This window comes from Xenopus laevis, chromosome 5L, assembly GCF_017654675.1.
Source record: "Xenopus laevis strain J_2021 chromosome 5L, Xenopus_laevis_v10.1, whole genome shotgun sequence".
Taxonomy (NCBI): Eukaryota; Metazoa; Chordata; class Amphibia; order Anura; family Pipidae; genus Xenopus; species Xenopus laevis.
In genome coordinates, this window is record NC_054379.1 from 110,582,493 (window position 1) to 110,590,140 (window position 7,648).

General features: G+C 41.1%; 1 long non-coding RNA gene across 1 annotated transcript in view; it reads right to left on the bottom strand.

Annotated features, from left to right (window-relative positions):
• LOC108716968 overlaps window positions 1–7,648 on the bottom strand; it is a 41,900-nt gene that overhangs the window by 22,358 nt on the left and 11,894 nt on the right. The window contains exon 2 of the long non-coding RNA XR_001935800.2: window positions 2,015–2,098. This is a non-coding gene — a long non-coding RNA (uncharacterized LOC108716968). The remainder of the gene's footprint in view (window positions 1–2,014; window positions 2,099–7,648) is intronic.

The following is a 7,648-nucleotide window of genomic DNA, read 5'->3' on the forward strand; positions in this document are numbered from 1 at the left end:
TAATAAATATGTATCCTTTGCAAGCAGTAGATAAAGGTCTAGAGACTGACTTGCACATTACATTTCTTTCTCCCTATAGGATATGATATCCCTATACGACAGTACCAGCCCAAGAGAGCCTAGAACTCCCAGTATGATACTGCTCCATTAGCAATATACCCATCACTAGTTGAATAATACATTCAAATAAAACTGTAAATAAAATGATCCTGTTATTGTCTGAATGGAGTCAGTTCTAATGGTGCCTGTGTGGCACAGCGGCAGGGAAAGAGTTATGAAGTGGGCACAAATAAAGCACAAGATTTTCTGACATTTGCTATTTTTGCAATGAGAGAAGGGAAAGAGTGTGCCAGTTGCCGCCTCTGCTATTTAGCTTCAGCACCAGAGATTGTTGTTATTTGTTTAGCTTAATGCCACTGTTGGCTGTCACAGATGGTGGCATTCCACCCAGCCATCTGATACCCATGCATGAGCTGGCGTCCTTGGTTAACCCTTACAAGGCTTGAGAAAACGTCATTGTGTGCAGACCAAACCAAGCAGAGTGTGTGCACTTTCTCATTATTTATTTGAAATAAAGTACAGAGCAGAAAGAAATCCCCCTCTTTCCTCCTCACACTGTTTCTGATTCTGTTATTTTATAATGCGTCTTGCTATTTTAGGTATCTTTAGTTGTTTGAGTATATGATTTTGTTTTTATTAATTGCTTCCCCTAAAAGTAATCCCTCTCGTGTGTTTTGACCACTGGTTGATTAATGATTTCACTAGAATAACTATCATTTCCAAGTGACATTCCAAAGTAATACGGGGGGATCCATTATGCGGAAACTTGCTATCTAGAAAGCTCTGAATTTCAGGAAGGCCATCTCCCATAGACCCTAGTTACCAGATTGCTTAAAATATAAACTGAAGAGCTGCAGAACAAAAAGCTAAATAACTCAAAAACCTTCAATAAAAAAAAAAAGGTAAAACAAATTGCAAATTATCTCAGTATATCACTCTCTACATCATACTAAAAGTTCTCAAAGGTGAACAACCCCTTTAATCTTTATTGGAAGCAAAACAATCAATCAAATTGGGTTTAATTAAAGTTTAATTTCAGAAGACTTAAGGTATGGAAATCCAAATTATAGAAAGATCCCCAGTTCAAAAAACCCCAGTTCCCAAGCATTCTAGATAAAGGGTCCCAGGTTGTCTAGTAAACCACAATTAATCAATCAGGTGTTTAGTTTCAAATAGGTGACTGATTAATGTTACCTGATCATTGGTTGCTATGGGTTACTAGACCAGAGCAAAGTTGTTGATCAGCAACTATCGCTAAAAGTTAGAGGCTGCAACCTAGAGTTAACTGACTATACAGTAAGTGCATAGAAAGTGCATAGAAAGTGCATAGAAAGTGCATAGAAAGTGCATATAGACAGTTACGCTATGGACACTACTGAGCCTGGTATTGGGAGTCTAAAGATAAAAATATTTAAATTACAACCAATATAAATGGTAAACGTGCTCAGTTTCAGATGATCACTTAGTAACTTTGCAGCAAATATTTTTTTTTTAATGACAAAACACTTTGCAAGTGAATGCCTATAATATTGTACTCTGGTTTAGGTTTTTTTTTATTGGCTGTCAAATTCCTGTATACATCTTAATAACCTAAGATTTAGAGTTTAAAGATCCTGTTAACACATGCACATTTAGGGATGTAACAATGGAGACAGGAGACCTATCAGCAGGGTCAGGGTACAGAATCAGTAGCCTAATTGATACTCAAATTGAGAATATATGTACAACATCACATATCACAACACCACATGGGTATTACTCATTCCACAGTATTATTTTCCAAGGTCCTACCCAAGTACAGACAGTCTGACAGGTGTCTTCTTGGAAAGGAGTTCACACTAAATTATCCTCCATGGAGCATAAAGCTACTCCAACTTGTTATTTTTATCTCACAAACCCTAGTGTCATACATGGGGTCTCTTATCCCCTATTTACTCTATAGTATCAGGCCAACCTTAAGGATTTTCTTTCTTCTTACTGCCTTCTCCTTACTAGGATGGCGCAGGTCCTCCAGCAGAATTCCCCTCCAGAGTGGAGTCTAAAGAGAATGAATCATATGTCTCTTTAAAGACTAGGAAACAGAATTTCTCTTACCAATGAGAGCCAATAGGAAACTCACCTATCACAGGGGACAAGTTGCACATTACACAGTAGGGATCTTTACCACCTTCACATCCCCTATATATGCAAATGATTATATTCTGCAATAATAACTGGTTATGCCACTGTATAAGTTTATTATGTGCAGGGATGTGCTGTGTGCATCTGTTATGGAAGGGGAGCGGAGGACTAGAAGTGTGGGGAGCTGGAGGGCATCAGTGACAAATGTGTCATTCCATTGAACAAATGAAAAGGTTAACATTACTGCATATGTTCATCAGCCACAGGCAAGACATTTGAACGGTCTAGCAATAAATAATAGACAGCATTTTAGAAAAAACTCTTTAGAGATAAGATGTAAATTGGGTATAATGTAAAATATACAGTTATGGGGTGTGTTATCTGGAAACCAATTATCAAGAAAGCCTGAATTACATGATGGACATCTCCCATAGGGGCAAATTTACTTACCTCCGAAGTTGCGCCAGCGCTCACTTCGCTGCACTTCTCCAAGCGTATATTCACCAGGGCTGCGCAAATTCGTTAACGATCATTTGCGAAGTTGCGCTACTGATGTTACGATCAGCGGTTCGAAGTTATGCTAGGGATGCCTAATTTGCATACGGCGCCAAGTTAAAGTACAATGGACATATATGTAGCAGCAAATACATTACACTACACAAGCCTGGGAAAGCTTCATAAAATAAAATAGTTATTTTGCCCTATACATGTGCCCACTGTATAGTTTAGATGCCATATGTTAGGAAATGTAGGGGGGAAGGAGGGTACCCCCAAAAAATTTACGATCTTTTTCAGCATATCACCCATAAAAGTAAAAGACGCCATCGTTTTTTGGGACGTAGAAAAAATTTCAACTTTTTTTGAAGCAATCCCTATCTACTCAGCACTGTGCCTGGTCTGAGGTGGCGAAGTAAAGTCTGGCACAAGAGGCAACGTTCATGAAAATCCGTAACTTAGTGAATTAGAGTAGTTATGTCCCTTTGCCAGAGCACAACTTTGCCTGGTGTAAGGGTGCGAAGTAGCACTAGAGTAGGTCCACTTCGCTAGCGAATTTTGCCAGCAATCGACGAAGTGGAAAATGACGTCACGCTGGCGAATTTTCGCTAGCATTAGCCACTTCGCCCTTTAGTAAATTTGCCCCATAGAGTGTATTTTAAGCAAACAATTCTAGTTTTGAAAACTTCTAATTTTTCTCTGCAATAATAAAAAACAGTACTTAACACCAGCTTCCAACTGAGATATAATTAATCCTTATTGATGGTAAAACCATTGGGTTTAATTAACGTTTAAACTTAAGGTATGGTAAACCAAAGGCACCCGGGTCCTGAGCATTCTGGATAACAGGTCCCATATGTGTATTATATAATTTTATGTATCACAGAGAGTGACAGATAGGTGATACTTTAAAGTATACTTAAAACTTTTTGGCATTGATTTATCGTGTTCATTTATATCATGTGACTACCTTGCAGTGGGGCAACATATTCCATGGACCCAAAGCAAAATTTGCTATGGGGTTAACTTTACTCCACCTCTCTTAAACAAGACCAGATTGGACTCTCTTTACATCTATATCACTCAAACCTTATAGATGGCATTGTGCATTGTCTCCATTTTACTGCATATTTTTCCTCTGATCTTTGCTCTGTGTCTGTGAAATTCACTCAGTTAAAAGAGACAAAAATGTAATTTACATTTTTCCTGAATATTTAAATTGTAATGATTAATGTGAAATTAAAAATAGCAGAAAAACGTGAGTCTAAGCTTAGAATCTGGAAGCGCTGAGCCCTATGATTTTGGATCTGAACACGTCCTAAGCACAAGGTTTCCTGAACAGCATGTCCTGCTTTTACCACAGAGCAGCTGCCTCTCTCATAGCATTGTTTGTGCTGCTCTGGACAAAAGGTGCTGAAGCTAGCACTTTCATGACTCAAGGTTTTGCTTTGTGTCTACGACAAAGGTAAATGGGACAAAGGGTTAGAAGCTGCACACACAGTAGGACATCAGGACATTGTACCATTATCAATGCAGCTGTGATTTCGTGCTGACTTGTGCAATGTTGAATTTTACTGGAACATAACGTACTGCTAAATATGCACGAGGGTGGAGGCAGAGTCTCTGTTTAATGCAGCTGAAAAGCTGCTTTTCAGGAACAAAGCTATGTGCACACATAATGATTCACTGGCTTGGATGGTAGAAAGTATTATAGATATGTGTCTAAAATATTTTACCCTAAAGGGCTTCTTTAATGTTTCAAGTACAGAATGATGAGTAAAATGTCATCCATTAATAGTTACACTGGTACTTGTGTCTATACACTTTGACTCCTCTGCAGTAAAGAACATTTTGCACTTGCATTGCTACAAAAGGTGCAAAGTGCAAATTATGAGTAAGTGCAGCCTGTCTTGGTGATTTTCCCCAGCACTAGGGATCCCAATAGGTATCTTGTTCCTTGACACCTTCCCTGCTCCTGAGCTCACCAACATGTGTCCCTGTCTGGCCGCAATGGTGCTAACCCCACCTACTCTCATTGTTGGAGCGTGAAAGCTGCCCACTGCCTCTAACTTTTGCTCCTAGAGTGAATATTACAGAACCTCTGACACCAAATAAATCTCACCCTAACTAGGGTCTGTCACCAGCTTAGACCAATTTCTGTACCCACCTCCTTACAAGGTGTCGAGGCCACAAAGGCCCGGGCCTAGGGCGGCAAAATATTAGCGGCGGCATGCACTGGGGAGTGCAGCTCCTCAGCGTTCTGGTCCATGTGCGCTCGCGGGAGGGAGGTATGCAGGCAAAAGGACCGTGTGGTCAGGCACCAGCACCTCGGGCACCCATCCGTGAATTCCGGTGCTTGGAAGAGTGAGCCTTCTTTTAAACACTGCCACCTACTGGGCAAGCAATGAACCAGATCAAATTACTGACAACATTCAGGGAATAGGGAAGATTATAACATACTTACCGTGATCTTCCTTTTCTGTACGTACTCCATCTCAGTACATACTGGGTTAGCCCCTCCACCCTGATCCAATCAGAAGGTCCCTCCCCAAGTCTATAAAGACCAGCCACACCCATCTACTGGCGTCTTTGTAACAAGCTTCTAAAATCACTTGAAAAAGGGCGGGCCGTACTGACATGGAGTTCTTACAAGAAAGGAAGATCACAGTAAGAATGTTACAATCTTCCCTATTCCCTTTACGAACTACATGTCAGTAATTACTGGGACATAGCAAGCTAGTATTTTCCCAGTGGGATGGTAATAGGCTGAATATTTGCAAGAATGGCTCAAAAAGGCTCAAGAAAAATTATACAGACTACAGGTGTTTGGGTGTCCACTAAATTAACGATATATAAAAACAAAGGAACACAAGGGACTCTTCCCCAAACTACAGGTGTCTGGAACGATTTACAAATAATGTAGATAACTATATATCAAAGATAAGATAAAAAGCGATTTTTATTCACCACCATGCCATATTAAACAAGTGAGGTTAAAAACATTTAAAATAAAAAGCAGCGCTGCATGTGGAACTGAAGGGATCCCTTCTGAAAAGACAAAAAAAACCCCAAAAGCTGATTGTGTAGACCAGCTAAGGGAAAAATTAGCATGCTATTGAATGTAGTAATAAAAAATACGCCATTGGTAATATGATGGAGAAGCTCAGGAGCAGGAATGTAAATGTGCGCTTGTAGGCACCTTAGCTCAATAGGAATCAAATGGGTAAATCCATCTTGTTCCTAAACAGGAAAAAGTTCCAAAGCTTGTAAACAAACAGCATGCGAATGTTGCCCTACTTGATGTAATGTGAAACGGATTTTTGGGGTAATCCCCTGGGTCTTATATACTTGTAGATCCGCAATCAGGTAGCTCCAATATTTGGGTTAATGCTTACTTAGCGTGCTGGGGTCTGTGTGGGTCTAGGAAGGGGTTAACTTGCCTGCAGTGTGCAATGGCAATTGTGGAATCCAAATCGGAATGTCACAGCGTGTATTTCCCCAAAAACAGCTGACTGTTCACAAGTACTGAGTCCACCGCTCTCTGTAGCGGTCCTGTGACCCTCAAAGGGAATGTTTAAATATACCGACCGTGTAACAGGTTACGCTCACAAGAGGCTTCCGTGTCCTTCGATCGGCTATGCAGCTTCGCTGTTCCCAGACCTCACCCAGTCACGCCAAAGTACAGTCCAGAAGGGTTTCCCTGCAGCGTATGCAACGCTGAACCTCGACAGCTGTTTCGCCACAACTCGTGGCTTTGTCAAGAGGATGGTAATAGGCTCTTAACAAGAATCTGTAGCCATACATGACAAGACTTTGAAGAGCCCAATCGTGCAACTTCTATAAGTGAACGTTAAGATTCCAGGTGAAAACTCCAGATTAAGTTACAGGGATAAGAATAGTCTTATAGCATCGGCTCTATACCCCCAGAAAAAGAGACGTTAGCCCAGCGTCAGTGTGAGGAAAAGGTGAATCCGATAACAGCTTGACAGTTCCAGAAGAAAAAGAGAGGCATGAAGACCTCCCTTCACCTGGCAAACTCAACAGTTTGAAATACTCACCAGAAAGCATCCATCACATGTATGCTTAGTTTCAATGCAGATTTGTAAGGCACCTGTAAAAACACTTGGTAGGAGTTAGAATCCCAAACAGACCCCTTTGTATGTGTGGCCTGTTTAGAATGTAAACAAAAGTGCCGGGCATAAAAATGCACAATGAGGCGCACTTGAGGCATGTATTATAATGCCTAAATATCTGATTGTCTAGCAATTAGAGACAATCTGCTCTAACAGGAAAACAAACCCAGAGAACAGGGACAAGGGCACCTGAGACTTATCTGGGGTGAGAATTACTTACTCCGTGTATGATCCTTTCAGTGGAAACACTGATACCAACCTCCTGATCTAGAAGATAATGCCAGTGGAGACAGGGCAATTACCTAAAGAATAAAACCCGGATGACAGAGCATAGCCTTGTGAGACATAGAACTGGTAACCCCTAAGATTTCGGCTTTAGAATAAAATAACCCAAGCAATACTATGATAGTCACAAGAGCCACAGAGGCAGGTTGTAGAGTAACCTGGAGAGATGCTCAGAGTCTCATGAGACCAATCCGATGTCCTCCCTCCTGTAAAGGAGTACATTTAGGAAATTCAACCATCCTATATCATATGAACTCCCTCAATGTTCTGCATTATTAAAATGGCAGGGGTTAGCCCTGCGGCCAAATGCCTTGTGTGTCAGTGTGTTCCTCACATTGACCATATTAGAGGTAGCCGAATCCTCCTACATTGAGTACCCGGCTGCCCACCATTGGGCGTGCAGAGGATGTGCATAGGCATCAATTGCTCAAGTACTTAGGACTGGACTGATCATAAGGATGTTCGAGTAAGCATCAGAAGGCTTCCAATCCACCAGTCTAGACCTACTGTGTTAGATGAATGAACCTCCTGGTCGGATGACCGAGACCTGCTGG